The following is a 12,603-nucleotide window of genomic DNA, read 5'->3' on the forward strand; positions in this document are numbered from 1 at the left end:
AAAATAAAGCTGCTTCATAGAAACGTGTGTTTTTCAACATTAGAAGAATATCAACAAAGTTTCCTCACACATTTGTAATGAACAGATAGTTCTACCAACTGTGCAGCTAAAACAGACTCTATTTTAAGACCACCAACACAGAAAGTAGAAAATGGGTACAAAACTTCTACAGACTCCTTTACCACCCAACATAAGTGTCGATACATAAAATAACCACAGCCCCCACTGTGACGTCTGCTCACCTTAATGTCTCCAGAAAAGTTCGATATGGTCATGCCTGAATTCTTTAAGTGGAAATTAGCCCACCGCAGCAGCAGTTCTTCAGGACCGAGCTTCATCAGCTCCTCCAGACTCTCCCCATCCTGCAGCAGCGCTGCCAGGGCTGCGAATGCAAAGACATTCAGAACGGAACAAGACACAGAAATGAAACTTTGTATCAAGCGAGTCCAGCGGAGTAGGCGCAGTTGAGTGTACTGCACCTTCGTTGCGACTCAGTTGCATATCGGCAAACAGTCCTATCTTGATGATCTGCCAGAGAAGGCCAAGCACCAGGTGAGGCTTGCCCTCCTTTAGATCCTGAGCGCCGATGTTGACCACTTGGCAGCCGATGGCTGAAGCTGAGTTCAGAGCCAAGTTCAGGTTCTCCTGTTGGTCCAAAGTCAGAGGGAACTTACTGCGTTACTCAACCAGATTTGGGTGAATATGCATCCGTATGAGTCTTACCTGTGTGGTGAAGGCTGTGAGTTTCTTTTTGTTGATAGTCCTCTCATCGATGGTGTCGGGAACAGACAGGTTGATGAGTTTACTGTGGCAAAAAATGAGAGGAAATGACACCAGGGTTTAGAATATGAAAACGAAGGCTCAATAAGGGAGTAAAGGAAGTGATGGATAAGGTTTACCAAAGCACAATGCCGTCTGCCACAGCTTTAAACAGATGTCCGGTGTTAGCGTCAATGGGCAGGACATGCTTACAGTCCGGGTCCTTCTCCAAAGATGAGTTGATGTAGTTGGCGAAGGCGAAGCGCTCCTGTTCTGAAATGAAAGTCAAATGCTACGTCACTTTACCTGAAGTGTTGTAAAACCAAACGTGCTACAGGCTCAGACTGTTTCAAGCAGATACTAACCAGAGATGGAGTGCGTAGTTCCCTCACTGGAGAGCTCACTGGTGCCTTTGATGGCTACGACACCTTCTTTCTTGCTGAGAGCCTTCCTGAAACCCTGAGCCATTTTGTCATCCTTCATCTCCTGGAAGATCTGAAAGGTCAGAGGAAAGATGGGTCCAAGAAGTTAGAGTGAAAACTGAAACATACATCAACATACCAATGGTTTATCCATCAGTAAATGTGACAAAATACCAGGTATAACACAGCACCTTTCAGTTCTACTCACAATACCTACTTATATCTTCAAAGTTTGACCCAGATTAGTTGTTTTATAGCCTGGTAAAAACAAAGCACTTTGTTCTACGCTTTGGTACAGGTACAGAGGCTCTGGACCTGTAGCTACTGAGAAAGGATTACTTACTGGAGGCAAGAGACAACTGGCTCTTACCCAGTGACTAACGTTTGGCTGTGATGTCTGTAACGCACAAGCTTACCAGAAGTCTCATGCGCTGTAATCAAACGTGTAGGGAGTAAGATCACAACATCTTCCTCTTGCTCTGACTTTAATTGCTCCTTATTTGGAAGCGTTGTCAGTGATTTTGTTCACTTTCACTGCTGCCATTGTTAAAACTACAACCCTTTATGTGCATACAACAACTCTAAAATGTTGCATAACATAATTCATGTTTCCTTCTGCTCACTGATAGGCCCAGTTGAAATTCTACCAGAGAAATTGAGTTCAATGAAAGAAATCGGAGACAGAGTACTGAAGAGAGATGAGAATCAAGCAGAATTATGTAGGAGGGCAATGGTGATGCTATTTGTATATGTCTCTTAAAAAAAACAACTAAGCGACATGTAACAAGACCTGGGTAAGAACCTGTCAAAAATGATGATTTAATCCAAGTTATATTTAAGAAGCAGAAAAGGAAAGAAGGTCATCTATTTTATTATTTTTGCAGAATCTACATTCTGCAAAAATAATCTACAAAGCTCAAACCTGTTAGTTGTAGCTTTGCTTATAATAAATACTTCAGTATGGGTACTTATAGTAATGAAATAGACTATGAATGATAAGAAGAGACGTGTAGATAAGCGTCATTTAGTACTAAATTACCCTAAATATGGCAACAAAAGAGAAAAACTGGTGAATTTTCTGCCCATAATCATTCAAATTTAAAGTGAATAAACCACCAAGTTTAGTTAGTTAGTTAGTTAGTTAGTTAGTTAGTTAGTTAGTTAGTTAGTTAGTTAGTTAGTTAGTTAGTTAGTTAGTTAGTTAGTTAGCGTTACCTACAGCCGTGAACTCCTCAAAGTTGATGCGGCTGTCTTTATCCCGGTCCAGTTTCTGGAGCAGCTCCCGGATCTGGTATCCAGGCAACGGACAGCCCACCTCCCGGAACAGGTCGCCCAGCTCTGAGGCGCAGATGAAGCCGCTGTGGTCCACATCTAGACAGGGTAAGGGTCGGGGGAGGAAACGGAGGTTTAATGCAGGTGGTCTCTATTTCTCACACATGCTGCTGGAACCTTCCAGATAAAATGGCGGCAGTCACTGTGTTTGTCAAAAGATGAGACCTCAATAAAGTTGTCAGCATCGAACGGTAGATTAGAACTTCATACAAACCCAGAGGATAAGTTCTTTTAGCCAATATCCATTGGTATTATCTTGTACTTATCTTGCTACTACCCACAATGACGATGGTAAAACCTAGGTCTCTATGACGACCGTTGCACGGTATTAACATGCATACCGGTCCTCTAAGAAAAAGGTTTTTCTTTCCACTGGAAATGTCTGAAGTCAACTGAGACTTTAACTGGAACTGTGATCAGATTAGTTAAAGATTGAGATATTCATGCCTTTTTGTCCTCCAGATTCCCTCTGGAAATCCTGTTGGACCACACTGCATCATCACCTCTTCTATGTACTGTGAGATTTTTAATACAAATATGATAGAAAGCCCCAGTAAGTGGAAAATTATTTTAGGGTTCCAACCCATTTTTATCAGAGTAGAATCAGCAATCGATTTCACACATGTTGCATCAGCTGTAACATGATGATGTAGGGGTGGGAGATATGAACCTACGATTATATTGTGATATTTTGTGGTACTATTGTAATAATGATAAAGATTCTGTTAAAAAACACTATTTCTTAATCTTTTTTAAGTAACTGTATGACTAACTGCATAGCACAGCATTCATAGCACCACAAACACATAATGTTCTTAAAAATTATTCCCATTTACACTAGGCTTCTTCAGGATGCAACATACTTTAAAAAGTGATTTTTATCACAAAGCTGTACAGTATCTGTCATGTTTGCAGCCCTGCAGCCCTACCCTGAGTGTGCTGATTACTCATTACCCTCACCTGCACTGTGCTGCTCCCTATTTAAACAGCTGCTCGTCACCAGCTCAGTGCGAGATCGTCTGTTGCCACAGTTACAGCTTTCAAGCCTTGTTCCATGTTCATGAGTCTCCTGGTTTTCTTATCCTGTCTGGTTTTTTTTGACCACAGATTTTGGCCTTTTCCCTCTGCTGTTGAAGATTTTTGACCTCCTGTTGCTGAACCCTGCCTGCCTCTGACCCTGCCTCCAGTTTTCTGTCTGTTGGATTTACATTGCCTGAGAAGCCCCGGTGCATGACCCTGGATTGTTCAACGACTAAGTCTCTGGTTTGTGGATTTTGTCCCAGTCATCTGGTTGTCCCCACGGCCCATTCACCCTACCCTCCCCTAGCTGGCTTCCCAACCCCTGTGGTTTCCCCATTCCTCAGTCACCAGTGTGACCACACCCTGTGGAGCCCCTTCTTCACCCTTATTTTGTAATAAACTTTTTGTGAATTTGAACACTTGTCTTGGCTGCGTTTTGGGTTCTGGCTGATTTTGCTTGTACATTACAGTAACAACATTGTTTTAAACATATTTTAAATTTACTGATATTAATACTTCTGTGGAACAAACAGTGGAGAAAGTAACATATGGTAAACGCTCTTATATCTGTAAGATCTGAGAGAACTCACCGACTTTCTGGAAGCCCTCCCTGATCTCCTCCAGCTCCTCGGCGCTCACCTTCCCAGACATGCTGACCTGAGGGAGAGACGGATGTTCAAGAAGCTGACTGCCGCACTCTGTCTTCTCTTCCTGTTAGTGGATCACTTCATGGCGGAGCAAATTCATCTGTGACAAAGCCGGACGGAACTGATTCCCTGATATTCTAAGGTTTTAATGAAGCCTTTATCAGAAGCTTTCTAATGGAAGCTACAGAAATGGATTATTATAGCTTGTGTTAGTGTTTATCATTGTTCTTCTATTAGGTAGCTCCATCTGATCTCATCGATATTTGATCGTTGTAGACCGAGTTGTTTTGATGCATCTTCTACTGCAAGATATTCACTCTTACTGAGCTAAGAGCCATCTTATTACATGAAAGCTTAGATAGTGTTCCAGAAAGTATTACTGTGGATGCCCAGTTCCAGAAACAGGAGGGCAGTGAGATGGCCCCGTCCTGAATTTGATTTAGTTGGGGTTCGATTTGAGAGCTGTTAGCTGCAGAGAGCAGAGCAGCGACTGTGATAGAGACAGAGAGGAGATGAACTGAGATTTCTCTGATAACAAACACTGCCTGTTAGCAAAAGAAGATATCTCACAGTCACAGTTTGTCACTGTTCAAAATAAGAAATGTTACTATTATTATAGTGGTATAATAATAAGATATAGGTGCTTTTATTTAAGTCAATAATTCCTTAATATTGATGAAAAAGTAGTAGTCATGAGTGAAATAATCATCCAGTGGAAAAAGTATTTTTTCATCAATATTAAGGAGTTAGTGACTTAAAATGAGCTCCTAGATCTTCTAAGTTTTGTCTTATGTCAAGGATGCTGAGATAGTTACACTAGAAACTAAACCAAAAGTAGTTGGTAAGATTTTGCTTTAGAAGTACACCCATTAAACATTTTTATATGACCTTAAACCATTGCAAAACGCTATCCATGAACTTTGTTTCACTTTCCATGCCTGTTAGTTGTATTTCTGATGTTTGTTTAGATGGCATCAGTCTTATCAGCCTTTAAAAAACAAAGTTTTCTACCAACCGTGCTTCAGTTTGTACAAAGTTTATTCCTTTCCTATGTATGGGATAAGGTAGGAATGTGTAAGTATTAATTGGTGAATTGACCAAGATCTTTTGAACCAGTTGACTTTTATCAAACCTGACAGACATGAAATCAAACCAAGATAACTCCAGTTGACTTTTTACTGTGCAAACACCAACAAACTGGCCCAGATTTTCTTAATTTTGGGTGACTGGTATTTAAATAAGAAACCGATCCTACCCACCAATCTTATCTGCCTCCACAAAGGCCTGAAAATGGCTGTCTGAAAGACTCGCCCACAATAGTCACCCCACTGTTACCAACTTAGCGACACTGTTGCAACTTTTCAGACAAACAAGTTGGTATCAGCCAAACTCGGAACCTGCAGGTAAGCCCTTTGAAAGATCAGTGACCAACCAGAAAAATGCAATCGGTGCACCCTAACTCTTAATTGTAGATTTCTTTGATCCGAATCATAAAATCACATGATCGGGATTGTTATGGAACACTTGTTGGGGACAGCAGCATTTTCTATCCAATCCAATCTAACTTTATTCGTAAAGCACTTTAAATTAGCAAAGTAACCAAAGTGTTGTACAGAATACCTCAAAACATTTAAAACATTACAAATGCCAACATGACACAAAACCATAAAATTCAGAAATAGAAAATTGTTTAGAAACACATTCCCAGCCATGCAATAAAAGACTAGTAAAATAAGCAGAAGCTAATGTCAATATCTGACGTGGTGTCAAATTCGTGACATCAAGTGAAACTCAACAATTCCACTACAAAACATTCAGAGGTCAACATGGAGAAGGAGTGAAATGACGAACACTGTTCAATAATGTCTTCTGGCGGGTCCCTTTTATGAGGTCCAATCATCACCATCTGGCCTCCTTTATCTTCAACTTTAACCTCATATTGAACCAAACTCACCTCAAGGTGTTTTCTTTACCACTGGCATTAAAAGTTAGATGAACTTACAATGTTTTATTTCTTTATCTAATGTGTATGTTTAACCGATACAAAGACGACAAATTTCTCCTGGCCATTCATCTTGTTGGTGTTCTGAACTCAAATGATGGCTTTATTGTGTGTGTGTGTGTATGTATTTACTTTTTCATGATTACATAAAATTTTAACTCCAGTATTTTTATATTAGTATAAAAATGGGTTAATATATGAACTGTCGGACTGAGTGTATTTTGAACGTGTGCTAGCTTTGCAACCCAAAGCTTCACCATCAATCTCAAAGGACACCCATTTAAAATGGGTGACCATTTTAGGTGGGTGTGGTCACCTAAAATGGCCCCGCCCCCTAAACCAGCTGCTCTCAACAGATCTGTGAAGACTTGTTGGAGAAAAGGGCGTCTCTTTGCTGTTTTAGTCCAAAGCATGTCAACTACATTCAACCTGTCCACATCTAAATCTGCAAAATCCTCCTTTGCATGTTTTAATGAAACTACAGCCCAACAAACAAACAAGAGATTTCAGTTTGAGGGGAAGCATGCAAACCCGATGGTTTAAATAGTCAAAAAGGAGCGCATTATAATGGACGCATGTGCTGGTGGTGAAAGGCATTGGAACATTTCTCAAACCACCTGTGACAAATGCACTATGGTACTGTGAAACCTGGGGGTTGTGTACCACAGTTAAGCCGTTTCCCAGACTATTTGAATAATGGGTACCAGAGAATTTTTACCACCGCAAATACCATACAGACAGCAGTGGGTATGTTACTCTTGGCAGCTACAAACTACTGTCCATAGCAAGCCAAAATGAGTAGCGGAATAAACGGAATAAATAGAGTCAATCAAAGGAGAAATGGAGCAGATGGATCATGACTACAAGAAAAAAAAAAGAAGAAAAAATAAATATTGAATGTTATTTGATAGTGTAAGAAGTGATGAGAAAATGACAAGATAATTTTCTCATCTCATGCATTTGTCTGTAAACAAATGCATTGTTTACAGACTAACAACACATTTGTCTGTAAATGCATTGTTGTTGCATTTGCAGACAAAAAAAATGATGAGGAGCTCTTAGTTTAATTAAATCTTTAAATAAAGAATGATGCAAAGTAACACATAAAAAAGAAAGGTGGCAGGAACAAATATGTTTACACTTCTGCCAACCTTCTTTTCAAACAAATAGCTATCTAAATATATATTTTGGTGTTTGAATTGTGAATGTGAATATGTTTGAACGAGAAAATCTGCTTATATGCTTATTCCAATCCCTCTCTGATGGATTTGTTCATCTCTGGTATTACATTTATTATTATTATTATTATTATTATTATTATTATTATTATTATTACTATTATTTATTTATTTATTTATTTATTTATTTATTTATTTATTTATTTATTTTATTAGTGAGTTTATAAAAACTTGTTTCATGGATGCATTCAGAATAGGTGTGCATTTTTACTGCCACAAGATGTCACTGTTTATAGGAGGTATTGTCTTTCACTTCTCTGACATCAGTGACAACAGTACCTCAACAGATTAATTTATCTGACTGAGTCTGACCACACTGGTCCACCAATAGCAAACATGGTCACCAGGACAGTGTGTCTAGAGGAAACACCGAGTCAGTCTAGATGCTGTTGGCACATTAAGAGTCATCCATCCATCCAGCCATCCTCTGCAGCACCAGCAGCAGCGATGCTCATGACTTTCTTGACTATGGGACATGGCTGCTGCTGGTACCAAAAATTACAGAAAGAGAGAGAAAAAACAAAAACGCTACCATATCACATAAAACCATAATATTAACATTTCGGTTGGGTGTTTACGGTGAAGGTTCACGTAATAGTCTTTTTTTTTTTTTAAATCATTCTAAATTACATGTGACATTGTTAAAATATGTTACATAATTTTAAACTTCAAGCTGCAATAATGATGTTTAAAAAAGATGTGGCGCAGTAATAAAAGCTGTGGGCTATAACATTCAAACGCCCTTAAGAAACATCACGTCCTTACCTGAAGTCTGTTGGAGCAATTCGGTGGAAGCACCCGGAGGAATGGAACCCTCTGTCGGCCTGCCTCTGCCGCTCTGTCCCGTTTTTCACTGCCGACACCCCCCGGGGAGCGGAACCGCTCCCCCCTCCCCCGCGCCGCTCCGCGTCACCCCTTCCCCTCCGGAGCACATCCCGCCTCCACAGCCATGTCTTACCGCACATCCAAAGGTATCAATAAATTACGGTTTCTAGGAGAATGCTCGCTTCCCCCGGAGGATATTATTTTTTTACTTGTTGCTAAAAATAAAATAAAATAAAATAAAATTATACATCACATATTTGATTTAAAATGCCATTTTATTTTCTGAGGTATGTTTCACAAAGCTATAATATTTAATATTTTTGTTATGTGTTATGACCAAAAATTCCACATTTCTACAGTCTTACCGAGAACAAGTGGTATTCATTATCACGCTAACTCACGCCAAAATATGCTAATGCTAATACTACTGCTAATGTTCGGGCCACTGTTCAACAAATATTCTGAGAAGATATTACGCTTTTTCCAAATTATAATATTTAAAATTATTCATTCAGTGGCCTGTAAAAGTCCTTACCTCGGAATATTTCCACATTTTGTCCCACAGACCGGCACACTTTTGCATTTTATTGGGTTTTTATTTGACAGAACAACACAAATGTGACGTGAAAGGGTTGTATGAGGCCTTAAACAGAATTTTGCTAAGGGACCCCTTTTCAGTTAAGAACTTCACCACCACTAACAGTATTTCAATGTGGATTTGAGGGAATCCAATTTTAATTGGCTAAGACAAAAACAATCACCAATTATTATTTTCCGAAATGTATAACAAAGTAAACACAGCAACCGGAAAATGAAGGTTGTTTGTATTTTTATAAAGTAAACCTGCCAATTCCAAAATCTCAACTTTAAATCATTAATAATTTAAAATATTCTAATTTGTCTAAATCAAATGTATTCGCATTCTCAATATGTGCATTTTAGATGTATGGTCTGTGTTAACATGACACACCGCTGGACAAGCATGCCAAATGTGAATACACCATACAAATTTTTTTGATTTTAATTAGTGAAAAAATGAAATCCAAGGAACACTCATCTTCCATTTCACGATTATGCGCTGCTTTGCGTGCGTCCATCATTTAAAAGCCCAATAAGATAAAAAATGTAAACTGTGAAAATATAATTTTACATATCTTAGAGCAACCTTTTTAATGATGTTCTGAGAATCACGTCTAGCCTGTGTTATTTTCTCTTTGAACAATGTTCGGGTCAGGATCTGTTGTTCCCCCTTGAGAGCTCGCCTCCCCCATTCCAGGATTATTGCCACATCCTATGAGAATCAGAGGATAAGTAAGGCCTTCTAGTTATACACTAACCTACTCACAGTTAGTCACACATGCCACTGCGTTGACCAGCTGCTGCACCCTAACGTAGGCACTAGAACCCTCTGATTGGTAGATGTTCCATTATCATCTTCTTGCAGAAATACAGACGTGCTGATGTTGTAATTATTTTACATTCCTCAGTGGAAGCATGTTGTAGCAGTAAGTGTCATTTTGCATCTAAGCTGTTAGCGCTGCTAGCCCGTACATGCAGGAATTCCTCCTTCCTCTCCTCCATTCGTTCTACCTGCTCTCCTGTTATCTCTCACCCCGTCTTCCTGAAGCGATGTGCTGAATCTTGTCAGAGTGAATACCTCTAATATGAACAAGAGAGAACATTTCTTTAGGGGGCTTTTCTAGAACTTGTTTTTCTGAGAAACAAACGTGGATTGGGACTGAGAGCCACATTGTGCTCGGCAGATAAACCGTCTCGTGAGATTTTGTCATGTGACAGCCGCAACAAATTCAGCTGGTGTTACATGGAACTGTGTGAAAATCAAATGAGTGTGTCGGGGGGGAAACCTTCACAGCATGATGCCACTAACACCTCATTTCTGTTCCGGATTGGAACGGAAATTAGGAAAATTGAAAGGGTGTGTGAATACTTTTGCAACATTGTTTTGTTAAAGGAGCAGTATTATGTAAAATAATTTTTTTTTAAATAACATGTTTAAAAAGTTATTTCCTCCTCGAAAACATACCTAGAGTGTTCCCTTAATATTTGAAAAATCTTTTAATCTCCCCCACTGAGCTCCTTCTGACTAGCCAGCAGCAATTAGCAAACACCTGGTGGAACTGCTGAGCTGATTATAGGAGCTACTTCCCTGTGAAACACTGGTAAAAACAAAGAGTTGAGAGAGGAGCCATGTTGTAATGACTTCCTGAAGGCGGAGTTTCAGAAAGAGCAGAAGCTTCTTCTTAAAGAGACAGAGGCCCAATTTGAAGGATTTAAATTACAAAGACAAATTTATTTTACGTCATATTTTATATGCGTAGCATTTTCATCATAACTGAAGGTAACAGTTGAGTGGCACTACGGGGCTGGAAAACACATAAAACCATAAAGGCTGTTTACAGAAATATATTTAAAAAAACCCCAGAATGGATTAACTCAGTACTGTTTGTCAAAATATAAACAGAACCTGAAGAAAATATATATGTATATTTATATATTTTACTCAGAATAATATCTGAAATTACATGACAAACCATAGAGAGGCACTCACTATTTTTAAGCTAGTAAAAAGCTTAAAAATCAGTTTCATTTTGCCATTTTACTCTGCTGTTATTAAGCTATCCAAACTTTGATTTAAGTACATTTTAGTCTTTAGATGGAGAGTGTTAGGGAGTCTTAAACTGTGATTTTCCACACAAGGAAAATCACATTCCTCAGTGGAATGTGAGACCTACAGTTCATTCCCTACATTCATGAATATCCTTCTTACAGACAGATAGATATGTAAAGATTTGAAACAGATAATGGTATCTGACTTACTGAGACATGTTTGATACTTGAAACAAACTGAAATCCCCCCGTGCATTGCTAATAAACTAAAGAGAAACGCATATCCACTAAATTAGTCCCATTTCTCCACTATAGTTTCCTTACTTTTTCCGCCAGTCTGTTGCAGACGCGCCCCTGTGCTTTCAGATCAGGTTACGTGACCCAGTTGAGACTTGAGCTGTCGAATAGAAGGCCCCGAGTTTGATTCTAGAATGCTTCGGTATACAGAGTTGACTCAGTGACTGCAAGGCGTCAAGGTCCTGCGGTTGAAAACAAGCCCACATCATCAGCCCTCCACTACCATGGGTGACAGTCAGTGTCTGTGTTTCCACTTACCAAAGCAAATTCAAATTATGCAGGATAAATTTGCTTTATGGAAACACACCAAATTCGGAAAAAAAAGTCACTTTTTTTTATAAGAAGTGTTTGTGTTGAGATGAGGTGACTTTTCAGACAGATCGAGTTTGGTGTTTGCTTCTCTTTAGTTTCTCAAAGCTGCAGGGGAAACATTTTTTTCAGATCAAGCGAGTTTGATATGAAATAAGAATGATGCGAGCCGTTCCGGTGTGACGGCGTAGTAGGACCACGTTAGATAGACGAAAAAAAAAAGGAGTACATTTTTGACAAAACAATCAGAAATTCTGATTTTTTGGTCAGAATCTTAAAAATTTTTTCGCAAAAACTTGAGCGTTTCTGAGCTCCAGAAGTTGAAAATTTGCGAGAAAAAAAAAAAAAAATCAGAAATTTTGAGATGAATTTCTCAATTTTCTAAAAAAAACTTGGAAATTTTCTGAGTTTGTAAAAGTCAATTTTTTAAAATTTATTATAATTTTTGTTCAACCTCCTTCTAGTAATATTGTTTTGTTCTCAAAATAAGACTTTATTCTCATATTATTTTAACTTTTCTCGTAAGACTTTATTCTCATAATTTCATTTGTTCTTAGCATGGACCCAATACTCTGTCATAACTTATTATACCTATATTACAAAAAAATTAAGGACCATTGTTGAAGGTCCAAAGAACCACTTGTGGCTCCGCAGCTGCAGGTTGCAGACCCCTGATCCAGAAACACAGCTGCAGAAAAACCTTGGGATTTTTCCCTGTCCTGTGTGATGACAGGCAGCTTGTGTGCTAACGCCGGTGACAGCAGAGCCAAACAAACTGCAGGTCAATTCACCATTGTTCACCAGTGTGAGAAAGGGAGTGAATGGAAACCAGACGGCCGGGTGGGACCAACAACTCACGCATAAGCAAATGTGCAGAAACTGGTGCCGTACCTGAAGCTTGTTCTTTGTCTCTTTAAATGCTGAAACATTTGAATACAGAAAGCAGGCAGGTTTATGTAGTGTGGGTTTACCAATGCAAAGATCAGTCACCCATTAAACTACTGTCTGCTGACACCGAACCTCACCGTACTGTTTGACTTTCTCAAGAGTGACGCTTGCACTAATTCTGCCTCTGTCAAATAGTTTAAGCTTGATCAGATTTTCAGTTGACTTTGACTAGGCCA

General features: G+C 39.1%; 1 pseudogene; it reads right to left on the reverse strand.

Annotated features, from left to right (window-relative positions):
- Positions 1-35: 35 nt before the first annotated feature.
- Positions 36-8,400, reverse strand: LOC106943428 (plastin-3-like; annotated as a pseudogene).
- Positions 8,401-12,603: the final 4,203 nt, after the last annotated feature.

The sequence above is a fragment of the Poecilia latipinna genome, unplaced genomic scaffold (assembly GCF_001443285.1).
Source record: "Poecilia latipinna isolate Pla-1442-1.1 unplaced genomic scaffold, P_latipinna-1.0 Scaffold5296, whole genome shotgun sequence".
Lineage (NCBI taxonomy): Eukaryota > Metazoa > Chordata > Actinopteri > Cyprinodontiformes > Poeciliidae > Poecilia > Poecilia latipinna.